Raw genomic sequence first — 13,309 nt, 5'->3', positions numbered from 1 at the left:
AGCACCATCCCTCTCACACAGACACGGCTGTAAATGATAATGAGCAACCAACTCTGGTAGAGATACTTAGGGTAGTGCATGCCTGCACTGCCTCAGTGAATACCCTTAAAGAACAGTTTGGTCGATTAAGAGAGGATGTTTCCCTGCTGAGACAAGATATGCAAAAAATCTGAGAGCACACAACTGCGGTGGAAAGCAGGGTGAGCAAAGTTGAAGATAAACTCCCCCCAGTTGCTCGAGAGGCTCATGTTGCACATCAGCTAGCTAAGGAAAGTAACAACAGAGCATATGACATTGAAAATCGTCTAAGACAGAACAATGTACGTATTGTAGGGCTTCCTGAGAAGACTGAGGGGAAGGACCCTACCACATTCATAGAGGGTTGGCTACAGGAGGTATTTGGCAAAGAAGCGTTCTCTCCGTTCTTTACCATGGAGAGGGCCCATCACACATCGGGCCGCCCACCGCAACCGGGTGCCCCTCCCAGGCCCATCCTTGCCAGACTTTTGCATTCCAGAGACAGGGAGGCGGTACTAAGACAAGCCAAGGAGAAGGCTAATGTACAGGTGAATGGGGTCCCGGGTATCCTTCTATCCGGACTTTTCTGCGGAGGTGCAGAGGCACCAGGCTAAGTTTTCAGATGTAAAAAGGAGACTGAGAGCATTGCAGCTACCCTACGCTATGTTGTACCCCGCTAAGCTGAGGGTTACCGCTAACCGCTAAACCTACTTTTTCCAATTGGCTCAAGATGCCGCACAATGGCTGGATTGGAATGAACAGGCTTTACGACACCGAGGTGGAGAGGAGGATGGTGATTGATTTGTTGGCAGCCGCAGCCGGAAACCACGTTGAAGAATCAACATCTTGGAAGTACCGACAAGCTATATATGGAGTGCTCATATTTGGTTTTCCTTTTATCCCTATGTTTCCAGTATATTTTTGCCCATTTTTGCTTTGTTTGGCTGGAAGAGATATTGATTGTCTCGCCCCCCATGTAGTGTTTTGCTTAAGCGGGGAAACTTAGGACTGGCTCTGCTGGGAGACATAATACTACCATGTAAGTCTAGAGCAGGGATCCTCAAACTACGGCCCTCCAGCTGTTGTAAAACTACACATCCTATGAGGCATTGTAAAACTCTGACATTCACAGACATGACTAGGCATGATGGGAATTGTAGTTCCTGAACAACTGGAGGGCCATAGTTGGAAGACCCATGGTCTAGAGCTATCTTGTGATGATGCAAGAAAAATGTGTTCTTTCTACGTGAGAAGTGGAAAAAAAAGTGCTCAAACAGTTTTGGTTTCAAGTTAGTTCAGTCTTCTATTTGTTTTTTGTGTTTAACTTCTTTCACCCACAGGCTTCGTTTGGAGGAAATTAGGCTTTGGTACTGTCGTTATGCAAATAATGGTAAACTTGAGACCCCTGAACTATGGAACATACCCAATAATGTAGGCTGGGGCCAGGCCTGGCCGCTGATGGCATGGCCCAGCTTCCCCTCACACTGGATCTTGTTATACTCTATTACCAACTTGCATGTCTTTTATTTGTTTAGATACACCCTGAAGTTTCTTGATCATATGAATGCAAATGGCTGAAATATATGTGGTGTCTGGTATATTAGGGGGCTAAGCTCCCCACTTAAACGTATGATGATATCCAATAATATTGCCAGAGAGCAGACCTTGTGGTACCTGCAAGTATCATTTTGATCCTCTAAATAAATTATTTGCGCTCAAACATCAGCTTGGCCAGTAACCAGATATAGAGAGAGCCAAGGGCTCAAGCAAAATATCAGGCTTAGTGCACCTGTTTATTGTTTTAGAAGGATTCTCCTTTAAGTTGAATGTCCAGTACAGCTAAGTCTAAAACTTGTCAAGTGGCAGTGATACAGAGCTGCAAACTACCAGAAACTTCTGTGTACTGCCAGGCCATCCTCAACAGCCCTAAGGCAGTAAAAAGCTGTCAATCAATCATGACAGATAGGTGTGCCAAGCAGTGCATTGGACTGTCCTCTGCTGTCCTCTGCTCTACCTGTGTAACAGTGGTAGGATGGTCAACTTTAGCATAAGCATGTACTGAAGTGAGAGGACTATAGCCCCATGTATAGACATTAAAACATAGTTATGACAATTATTTGTCATCCCGTATGGAATTGTACTGCCTCTACTACTATGTATGCATGGCCCACCTGTGAGTTATGGAGCCCTGTAGTAAAAGTGAACACTGTCAGATTACTCTCTATTAAGCATTTTTGGAATAAATTAGGAACAAGGGCAATTACCCCCACTATGGGTCAGTACTAGTAGTGGGCACGACTGATTGTTTACAGTTACCAAGAAACCTGAGTATTATACTGTATACATTACATGTGTAGAACCTGAACTCCTCCCCAATTTGGAGGTTATCTCCATTCCACCTTGTCCTGCTGCTGAGTCCTCACTTTAAAATACACACTCCAATGTGAGAGCATGTACTGACCACTGAGGCTCAGGTTTTGAACCATTGAATTAAAGGGAGGGGGCTCCAAGTTGAGCAAAATTCACCATTCATAAAGTAAGAATGCAAACACCTGTATAATTGAAAGGTACCATTTAAGAAATAAACTCAGACTAATGGATCAGATCTGAAATATTATTTTTATTTTAAGATTATTTATATTTACACATTCCAGTAGATAATAAAATACTAAATCCATAGCATTCACCTTCAACTCAATGGTACACATGCCAGGAATTATATTTTAATTAATTAAGTAAAAAATAGCTTTTAGAGCAGAAATGAAATCTAGAGAAAGGAGGATGGATTCCATATTTGGAGGTAGAAAATGAAAATGGAATTCTTCACAGACTCTGTGTGGTAAAGACCTTCTGAATTCACAGGTGGAGTATCCAGAACAAGACGGGCAAAGACTCAGGACAAATGTAAACATGAAGATTTGTGTGTAACAAAACCAAGATGAAACAGAGCACAATGTTGTCCTTGCCGTCCTTTCTGCTACTATTTGCTCAGAGAAAATCCACAATGACTGTCTCCACCGCTCTTACACAGCAAAGGCTGCAAGGAAGGGAAATAAATTGTGAAAAACATATCACTATTCTGGAAAAGAAAAACAAGTCACAGTTTCTTACAAAAATATTGAAGCTGTCCTCAAAGAAGATATGAGACTGCAGCATTTTATATAGTTATTTGTTCATTGAAAAAATCAATAAACATATTTTTTTAGGTAGAATTAATATAAGTACCCAAACACTGTCCAGCAGCACTCTGATTTGGAGGGGTAGGAAGAGCACTAGGAGCCAATCAGAGCTCTGCTACTTTGCATAGTGTCCCCGATATAAAGGTGTTGCTATTGTAATATCATCTTAGGATTTGACAACAGCTACAGTCTTTTATATAAAGTGAATTAATTTAGATGGATATAAAGTAAATTAAAGGAGACTGTACAAAAATGAAAAGTAGAGGCTAATCCCTTATCAAAATTATTGTAAATTTGCAAAGTGAATGTTAGTAGATAAGGCGAACCTGAATTCACTTTAAATTTGCAGTCATTTGTGAGCAATGTCACCATATACTGCTATATTAATTGAACACAACTTCACCCTATGACTAAGCTCAGAAGACATTCTCTTTACTTGGTGGTTAACTGTGTCTAGTCCCTTTGTATATCACCCCCTTTGACTAAGGTGAACTTTAGAGCACACAGGGATAACCATACCCTTGTCTTGCTTTTCTTTGTTTAACCACAGATTTCTCAAGAAAATGCATAGGAGGCGCTCAAACCCTATAATTTCTTTGTTATTTTTTTTTTATTATTGATGTCATCCAATAATACAGCAATGGTGTAAATGTGGAGAATATAAATAATGGACTGGCAGCTTCTGCTCACCAAAGGGCTTCCACGATCATTTTGGGATGTGATAGGAAAGAGTGAATTTAAAAATAAAGCTCCACACCATATTATCCAAGTCCAAATCCAAGTTTATTCTAATGAAAGATTGTTAGCAAAGCCAAGCAGTCTTTATACTACTTGAACCAGCTGCTAACTAATGTTGTGCTAACTAATAACACTCCAAACACATCCAACTACATAGTGGTCATTGAGTCCATATCTACTGCATCATCGTTTAAATTTTCATATGGTCATATATGGATTTGATAAGATAATAACTTGATTATAGTTGTTATTTTACAATTATACCAATATGTAGTTCTTCATGATTATAGACTCACCACACAGCACAGACTGCACAGCATTGAGGCCAGGATCAGAGATGTTAACACCAGCAAAGCTATACCCCATCCAGGCACTCCTGTGGAAAGAAGAGATCATATCAGCTCACATACAAGAGATAGAGGTAAAAAAAAGTAGACTCATGAAATAACATGTAGTTAAAGTAAAACCAACAGTGAATGTGCTTCCACTTTGTATGTATTTATAAAGTGCGCGTTGATTGGTAGATTCATAAACCTTATTAAAGGCAAAGTCTATTCTTAAAACACTTAAAGAAGATGGGTTTGAAATAAATAACCTTATCAATGTGTATTTATGTGTTAAAAACCTTATTTTATTTGTATATATGCAATTCTATATTTACATGGGGGACCGACCACATATTTGGTCATAATGTAAGAAACCTTTGTTTGGCTTTTCAGGGTTCCACTATTTCTTTCTTTATTGCTCCTTCTTAAAATGCCGTTTAAAACAATGCACTCTATGTGTGGCTGATGTCTTATCACCAGAGTTGTTTAACTGTTAATCAGAGTAAGGGCCATTGCCAACAGGCTTTCTGTACAAGTCTATAGGAATGCAAAATGAACTTGAAGCAGGTCAAATGCAGGTCAGATAAGGGTCAATTGCAGGTCAAATGCATCCATCAAATAATTCTGAATGACCTCAGAAGTGTCTCCAACTGATGTCAAACTGATGCTATCAACACAAGACCATAGGCTGCTGACAAAGGCTATGACTGTAGTAATTCAATTACCCTTCTTCTAGTAACTAATCTACAAATTTCTATATCTAACTACATCCCAAACTTATATAGAGTATAGGAAATAGTAATGTAAAATGCTGTAATACTGTAATACAGAAGTAATGCAATAGTAATACAGTAATATAAGTTCTCGAGTTCAAGTGAAGTTGAAGTCAAGAAAGTTGTTACCAAAAAAGTCTCATGGAGTTTCCTGGAAAATATTCCTGTGTCTAAGCTTTTATCAGTTGTCCATCTCATGTGGAAAAAGCTAAGAATTTTTAATCTAATCCAAACCTAAGCAATGTTCATGTTTATAAATACTAATTTCTTTAGGAAACGTTTGTTAAAATTTGAAAGAACCAGAAGAGTTAGCATAATCAATCCTTAGTTGAAGAGTCCAAACTGCAGTCACGACCAGTGTGTGGTCACCAAAATACAAGTTTACCATGTAGTAACCTAATGAAAAACTCAATACATAAAAGTTTCTGCACCTTAGAAGACAAGAAGACACTATTCATTGGTTCACATACTTACCAGTGTTAGTAGAGTTTGTCTGAGCCTCTGTGGGAATAAGAAAAAATATTTGAATTAAAGAAAGAGAATAATAAAGGCATACATTTACAGGAAGGTGGTAGATAGGCTGGTCAATAACTCATGGTGCCCTATTAGGTTCTACTTTGTATTCATTTACAGCAATAATAAAACAATATTGGTTGAATTTTGATTGGTTCCTTTGGTTTACTGCATCCTGCACACTACATTTTGCCAAAAACAGGGCTCGGTATTCAAAAATTAAGCAACACCAAAGAACCAGTCACTAAAAATCTCCTGACTCCTGCAAACTGATTATCATCCAAAATGTAACTGGACCATATCTCATATCTATTCTACCTGCCCATAAGGCTCCATAAGTTTTATAAACTTCCTGTAAATTTTGTAATCAATTTCATTATTTTAGGTTGGCTCTTCCAAATTACTCATAATTATCCTCACATTATAGAAATGGGTGAAGAAACCTGTACAAAGGATGTAAACGTTAAAGTGGGCCTCAGCAGTAAGAACTCAGTAAGTACAGAACTTTGGTGGGATATTTCAGCATAGAGGTGAGGCAAAAAGGGTAAAGAAATTTGAAAGTTTCCTTACCTATTAAACTGTGGTTTTGGTTGAGAGTCACCAGCTTAGGTGTGTAAGAAATTTAGTATGGGTATCTCAGGTTAGAGTGGGCAAATGAAGATGGTGATATATGGAGATAATAAGGACAGAAGCAGACAAAGATGGTGCAATATAATGTGTATACCAAAACAGTACTTACTATAGCACAAACCAAACCCACACTCAATCAAAAATAAAATATAGATTCACATAGGTGTTGATTTACTAAGACTGGAGAGAACACAATCTGCTGCACCTCTGCATAGAAACGAATCAGCTTCCAAGTTTTTTTGTCAAAGCTTAATTGAACAAGCTGAAGTTAGGAGCTGATTGGCTATCGTGCAGAGCTGCACCAGATTTTGCACTCTCCAGTTTTAGTAATTTAAATCCCTTAATGTTTTCTTTTAGTTCAGGTCTGCATAAAAAATGTTGAGTTTCTGTCATGAAATTTAAATATATCAATTCTTGTAAGAGCAATGTTTATAGCTAAATACAATAATTTTTTTTCAAATAGGGAAAATCATCCATTCCCAACTACAGTTACTCCAGAGGTTGCTATGGGGTTCCTTGGGCAGTGGCTAATTTCACTTCCATCTGCATAATCCTGACTCCAAAGCCACTTGACAGTACAAACATGATAGGGTCTTTTTAGCTGCCTGTAAGCGTAGCGTTTTAGTATTACAAGTGGGATTAAACTTCTAGTTTCGCATTAAAAATATAAATAAATAAAATGTGTAAAGGTAAGGTTTACATTTTAGTTTATATAGAGTGGGAAGAGGTTGGAATCACTATTGTTTTGTCATTTGTTTGGGACATTTATAAAGCCTGTGTAAGCTAAAACTGATAAGTATTATATTCTATATGAATATACAATATATATATATATATATATATATACATGCAGCTTGATGAAAAACAGTGATGCCTGAAACCGTACAGTTGCTATGTTGGTTGTAACTTTGAAGATTCTACTTTGAAGTAAACGGCAATGACATTTGGAGATTGTATCCTCGTTTTTTGATGTCTTAATTGATGGATGATTGGGAGCCCACTATTGATACAATCTCTATGTTGTGGATTTTGACACAGGAGGATTGACTCCCCCTAAATTTGTATATACAGTGTATGTATACAGTATATATATATATATATATATATATGTATAAATATATTTTTTTTTTTTTTTTTTTTTTAGATTTTATATTTATCGTTTTCTATATATTGTTTCCACAGTGCATTTTTTGCAAAGTAAGTAGCAAAAATGCCTACTGGACATAAAGTGTAAAATTATTACCTTTATATGTAATCATTTTTTGGTGTCATGAAATATCCTATAGCTCAAAAATCTAAAAGTAAATTATATATGTATAAATTTGTCACTTACCTGCACCCTGTAGGCTCAGAACCATGCAAGCTGCAAGTGCCCAGAGACCAACTTTGCACACGAGACGTTCAGATGCCATCTTTAATGGAATAACCGTACAGCTAAAGCTGTTAATGTCAGGAGGATTTCTGAAAGCTTTGATGTCCCGTCTACTGGAATACTCAAGCTTTTATATGGCATGATGACAAGACAGTCAGTCACTATGGTTTGTAGAAAAGGAGACTCCCAAAACCTGTATGACATTACGCTCAAATTCCCAGGCATATGAGCTGGAGGGATTTGCAGGATTATAAATAATTATAAAGATGTGTGACTGATTTTAATACTTTTAAAGATGTCTTCCTATGCATTGTTTATTTCTACCATCTGCCAAAATCGAACCGACTAAAGGGTTTAGTACAGGAACTAACAAGGAGTACTCCTGTCAATTGTTTTTTGTGTGTGTGTGTTTTTATTTTTGTGTCCCATTGAGGAGATGGAAGTAATTGAAAAACCTCTTCAAAGTGAGAGAATTCCCCTCTTAGCCCTTAGCCCTTGTACACATGGTCGGAGATTCCGTCAGAATGTTTCCTATCGGACCATTTTGCCGGATATTCCGACTGTGTGTGGTCTGCATCGGGCTGTTTCCGTCGGAATATTCAACGGACCAATTTTTCCAACTTTCCGACAAAATGCTCCTATCGGACATACTCCGATCATGTGTAGCCTACTCCGACGGACAAAGTGCCACGCATGCTCAGATCAAATTCCTAGACCAAAGCTATTGGCTACCAGCCTGAATGTAGTCCCGTCGGAACGAAATAACGTCATCACGTTATGTACAATCGGATTTTCCGACAACTCAGTCTGACCGTGTGTATGCAACATCACTTCCGGACCTCTTCTGGAATTAATCCGTCAGAATAACTCCGACGGATTTGGTTGTCGGAATCTCCGACCGTGTGTACAAGGGCTAAGACAAATAGAGCAAGTGAATCTATTCAACAGCAATGAAAAAAAACTGACAGGGATTCTAATCTTTCTCTACTATTTACAAAACTTTAGTACATTTGAATACAATTTGACTCTAACATATGTTTTTTTATCCATTGCATCAACAATACATTTCATAAACGTTATAAACTTTATAGCTTGATATTATAAATAAATACTGGTACTTTTCAAATTGCCTAATCTTTAGATTTAAATGTATTTGAATTTAATGTGTGAATTAGGCTTTCTGTTTATGACATTTTTCTGAATAGTTATGCAGGAGTGTTGCTTGCATGCTAGAGGTACTCAAACCTTTAAAAAAATAAAAATAAAAATAAAATAAAAATAAAATGTATCTAGTTCATCTTATAACAATGCACAAACTACCAAAAGGAGCTATGAACATCTGGGAGCTCAGGCCATAGGTGTAAATAAGTAGGTACACTTGAAATTTTTTGACCAGTCCTTTATTATTTGCTTCGGACAAGCAGGCCCACTGGTAAGCAGGTGTATAATTTGTCCTTACTCTTATAATCTAAACAGTACGGGTCTTGTTTAAAAAACGAATACAAAAGTGCATTGTCCTTGTACAAAAAAACAATAAAGCAACCATTCATCTTTCTACACTCTCTATTTTCTTTCTTTCACATGCATTCTCTCCATTTTTTAATACCCCTGTGCACTACAGCCCTGACTTCTTTGCTTGTCAACCTTATTCCAGGTTATACATTTCAGTCTTCGTCTAGTGACTCTGAAGACACTTAGGTCTTCTTCCTTTATTCCATCTCTTCTTCTGCTCTTCCTTCTTTATATTGCTCATATATCTACATCGGGATTCTCTTATCACATGGGCAAGCTACTTAAGACATCAGCTTCTTATATGCCCATAGTGCTCATAGCTGTTTAATTATTCTTTGTTTCTGTTCATTGTCTATTCACCTAGTGCCCAACTTGAAGCCTGAGGACTACATGTAGCCTTTTTGAATGAAATCTGGCCATTGATGCTTTGAAATGTTGCTGGTTCAGCAGAGATTAGATGAAATTTGGTCCATGTGTGGCCATGCCTGTTAGGCCCCTTTCACACGGGGTGGATCCGCTCAGCAGGCTCCACTAGCTCAGTGGAAGATCGCTCCATTGATCTCCGCTGAGCCGGGGGATGACAGGTCTGTTAGCTCACTGAGCAGGGAGGAACCTGTCAGAGTCCCTCTGATTGCTATGGGGAGATTGGATGAAAAGGGATGTCCATTTTCATCAGGTCCCATCCGATCCGATCTGCCAGATCGATGGTGAATGTATCGCCATACGTCTGTCTTGAGCGGATTGGGTGGCAGATGGGTGTCATCGGACACATCTCTGTTGACATCCACCTGCCCATAGGAGTCAATGCGTGGCCCGCTCGGATCCACCTGAAAAACTGACAGGCGGATCCAAGCGGGCTTATCGTGTGAAAGGGGCCTTAGACAGAAGTAAATTGTTAGATCGACTTTTGTTAGAGGTTTAGAGGTTTGTTAAAAACTTTTTCTTGATCAGCCAGGAAGACATTTGGCAGAGATGTCCCACTGTCAGAAAACAATGTCTCAACGGGAAGGATACCTTCATCCACCTCACTTGTGTTGATGTAGGAATCTGATTTTCTTTTGTTCATGTATCCCATTGGCTGAACAGAAATAATGAAGCATCTATGGTCAGCCTAGGCTGGCCATACATTTTACAATTTTCTTGTACAACAAATTAGATTTACCAAAACCATATAATATGAGATCAAGCCTAAACACTTTCCATTTATATTCAATCAGGCAAGCCCTTATATTACATAGTTGAAGGTAAATCAAAAGGAAATTGAATAAGAAAATTGTATAATGTATGGCCAGCTTAAAGTGGTTCTAAAGGTAGAAGTTTTTTTTACCTTAATGCATTTTATGCATTAAGATAAAAAAAACCTTCGGTGTGCAGGAGCCCCCTCAGCCCCCCTTTATACCTACCAGACCCTGATCTTCCTCCAGTGATGTTGCACGAGAGCCTCGGCTCTAAGTCCGAGAACTGAGCCATCACATGACCACTGATCGCTCAGTTCTTGGTCTTCACTTAGCAGGGACTGTTGGACACCAGGCCTCTGCTCTGCCCCTCCAGTGCTCATTGGAGCACTGGGCTGTGGATGGATAGGGAGTAGTCTCTTTAAGCCTCGTACACACGATCGGATTGTTCGCCAACAAAACCGTGGATTTTGTCTGAAGGGAGTTGGCCCAAACTTGTCTTGCATACACACGGCCACACAATGGTTGGCCAACAATTACGAACGTAGTGACATACTACGTTTCTTTTCAGCTCTTTAGCACCACCCTTTGGGCTCCTTCTGCTAATTTTGTGTTAGTAGAAGTTTGGTGAGTGTTGATTTGCGCTTTTCATTTTGCGCTTTTCAGTTCGTTTCTGAATGGCTGTTCGTCTACCAAACATGTTGCAGAATCGGAGAAAATAACGTGTTATTTATTATTGGCTTTGGAGGTTGTTTTGACATTATTTTTTTGATTGAATAATGATTTGATTTGGTATATTTTCTATATTTTTGGATGCATAGAATGCACTTTTTGGTTAAGTTCTATTGGCAGATAGCATGTCAAATTTTATTTGTTTTCATTTTTTAATGCACAATAAAAAAAATTGTGTAGAATAATACTTGGCTATGTGTTTTGCTTCAAATGACAGTTTGGGAGTAGGCAGTTACATTTAAAAATACAATAAAAATTGACAAGGGACACCAACATAGTTGTATCTTTGATCTTAAAAACTATGGGATAATGGTGTTGTGGTAACTTAAATGAAATTTAAAAAAAGCACAATAATATTATTCTTGATATCACTAGAAAAAAAAGCCTTTGAAAATTCCTTTCGTTTATAGTTTATAGAAGTGATAACGCTTATTGGGATTTATTTTATTTTTTTTACCAAAAATATGTAGTAGAATACATATTGGCCTAAATTGATGAAGAAATTCAATTTTTGTTAATTTTTTATTGGTGTTTTTTTCAAAAATATTTTTTTTGTTTAAAGCGCAAAAAAAAAAACCTGCAGAGGTGATCAGATACCACCAAAAGAAAGCTCTATTTGGGGGGGCATTGATTTTATTTGGGTACAGCATCGTAACAACTGCGCAATTGTCAGTTAAAGTAATGCAGTGCCGTATCGCAAAAATGGCCTGGTCATGAAGAGGGTAAAACCTTCTGGGGCTGAAGTGGTTCAATTCCTACTTTAAGGACTCATTCACACCATGAAAACTGATGGGGACTGATGGGAAAACCATGCAGATTTCACTTGCAGAGACATCAGTTGACATCAGTTTTCATGTGTGTCAATTACATCTAAACTTCATATAATGCTGTTAAAGCAATTACAGCAACATGAATAAAAGCTGACCTTTTTGTAAACACCCTTACCAGTGTAATATCGTTTTTGCAACCCCTGTAACTACCACTTTTACTGAACAGCTTGGCCTGTTGCAGGAAGTTGAATAATAACATCTACTGGCAGGATCAACAGGCAAATAAACATTTTTTTTTAACTGAATTTTTTTGATTTTGCTCTAGTTACATTTTAAATGTAAAGGTTAGTTCACCTTTACCATAATACTGCCTATGCAGATAAGGGGCGGCTGTAGATAAAGACAAACTGTGCAGCTCTGACTAAAGTTGAATAAAGCCCTTGCTATAGGTGTAAAGTAAACCATTTACATACCTTATAAGCCCTGACTGGAATATTCCCAGGATGTTGCTAACTGAGGCCTAGTCATAACTGCTTACCTCCACCATCACAGGAGTGAGCTTTCAAATACTGAGCTGAGAGCTACTACATCAGGAGGGAGAAAGAGTATGTGAGGGGGTTTTGAATTAGAGAAAGAGCTCACTACTGTGATGGTGGAGGTGAGTAGTGACAACTAGGCCTCACTTAGCAATGTCCTGGGAGTATTCCTGTCAGGCTTCATAAGATATGTAAATGGCCAACACCTATAGCAAGGTCTTTATTCAACTTTAGTCAGAGCTATATAATTTGTTTAAACAAACATCCCTTATCTGCATAAGCAGGTTAGATGAACTATCTAAAAAAACTGCAAAAAGATAGAATTTAACCACCTCAATACAGTGCACTTACACCCCCTTCCTGACAAGACCAATTTTCAGCTTTCAGCACTCTCACAGTTTGAATGACAATTACTCAGTCATCCAACACTGTACCCATATGAAACTTGCATCCTTTTTTCCACACAAATAGAGCTTTCTTTTAGTGGTATTTAATCACTAGTGGGTTTTTTATTTTTTGTGCTATAAATAAAATAAAACGTAAATTTTGTGAAAAAAATGCAGTTTTCTTTGTTTCTGTCATAAATTTCTGCTAATTAGTAATTTTTCTTCATAAATTTTGGCCAAAATTTATACTGCTACCTATCTTTGGTAAAAAATAACCCAAATTAGTATATATTATTTGGTCTTTGTGAAAGTTATAGAGTCTACAAACTATGGTGCCAATCGCTGAAAATTGATCACTTCTGATCAGGCCTTCAGTACATCAGGTGTATCTCATTTCTTGAGACACTAACAAGTCAGGAAAGTACAAATACCCCCCTTTTTACAAAGTAGACATTCCAAGGTATTAAGTAAGTAGCATGGTGAGTTTTTTAAGTTAAGTAATTTTTTCCCACAATTCTTTGCAAAATTAAGATTTTTTTTATTATTATTATTTTTTTACAAAATTGTCATATTATCAGGTTATTTCTCACACACAGCATATGCATACAACAAATTACACCCCAAAATACCTTCTGCTACTCTTCCCAAA

General features: G+C 37.7%; 1 long non-coding RNA gene across 1 annotated transcript; it reads right to left on the bottom strand.

Annotated features, from left to right (window-relative positions):
• Window positions 1-2,618: 2,618 nt before the first annotated feature.
• On the bottom strand, window positions 2,619-7,663 carry LOC143979595 (uncharacterized). Its single transcript, XR_013274058.1, has 4 exons — window positions 7,511-7,663; window positions 5,509-5,535; window positions 4,232-4,311; window positions 2,619-3,055 (listed from the first exon to the last, which is right to left on the bottom strand). It is a non-coding gene; the product is annotated as an uncharacterized LOC143979595 (long non-coding RNA).
• Between the last annotated feature and the right edge of the window lie 5,646 nt (window positions 7,664-13,309).

The sequence above is a fragment of the Lithobates pipiens genome, unplaced genomic scaffold (genome assembly GCF_037356315.1).
Source record: "Lithobates pipiens isolate NorthernLeopardFrog02 unplaced genomic scaffold, aLitPip1_a1.2 Scaffold_1, whole genome shotgun sequence".
Taxonomy (NCBI): Eukaryota; Metazoa; Chordata; class Amphibia; order Anura; family Ranidae; genus Lithobates; species Lithobates pipiens.
Note: the sequence above shows the minus strand (reverse complement) of the source record. Positions and strands in the feature narration are given on the sequence as shown.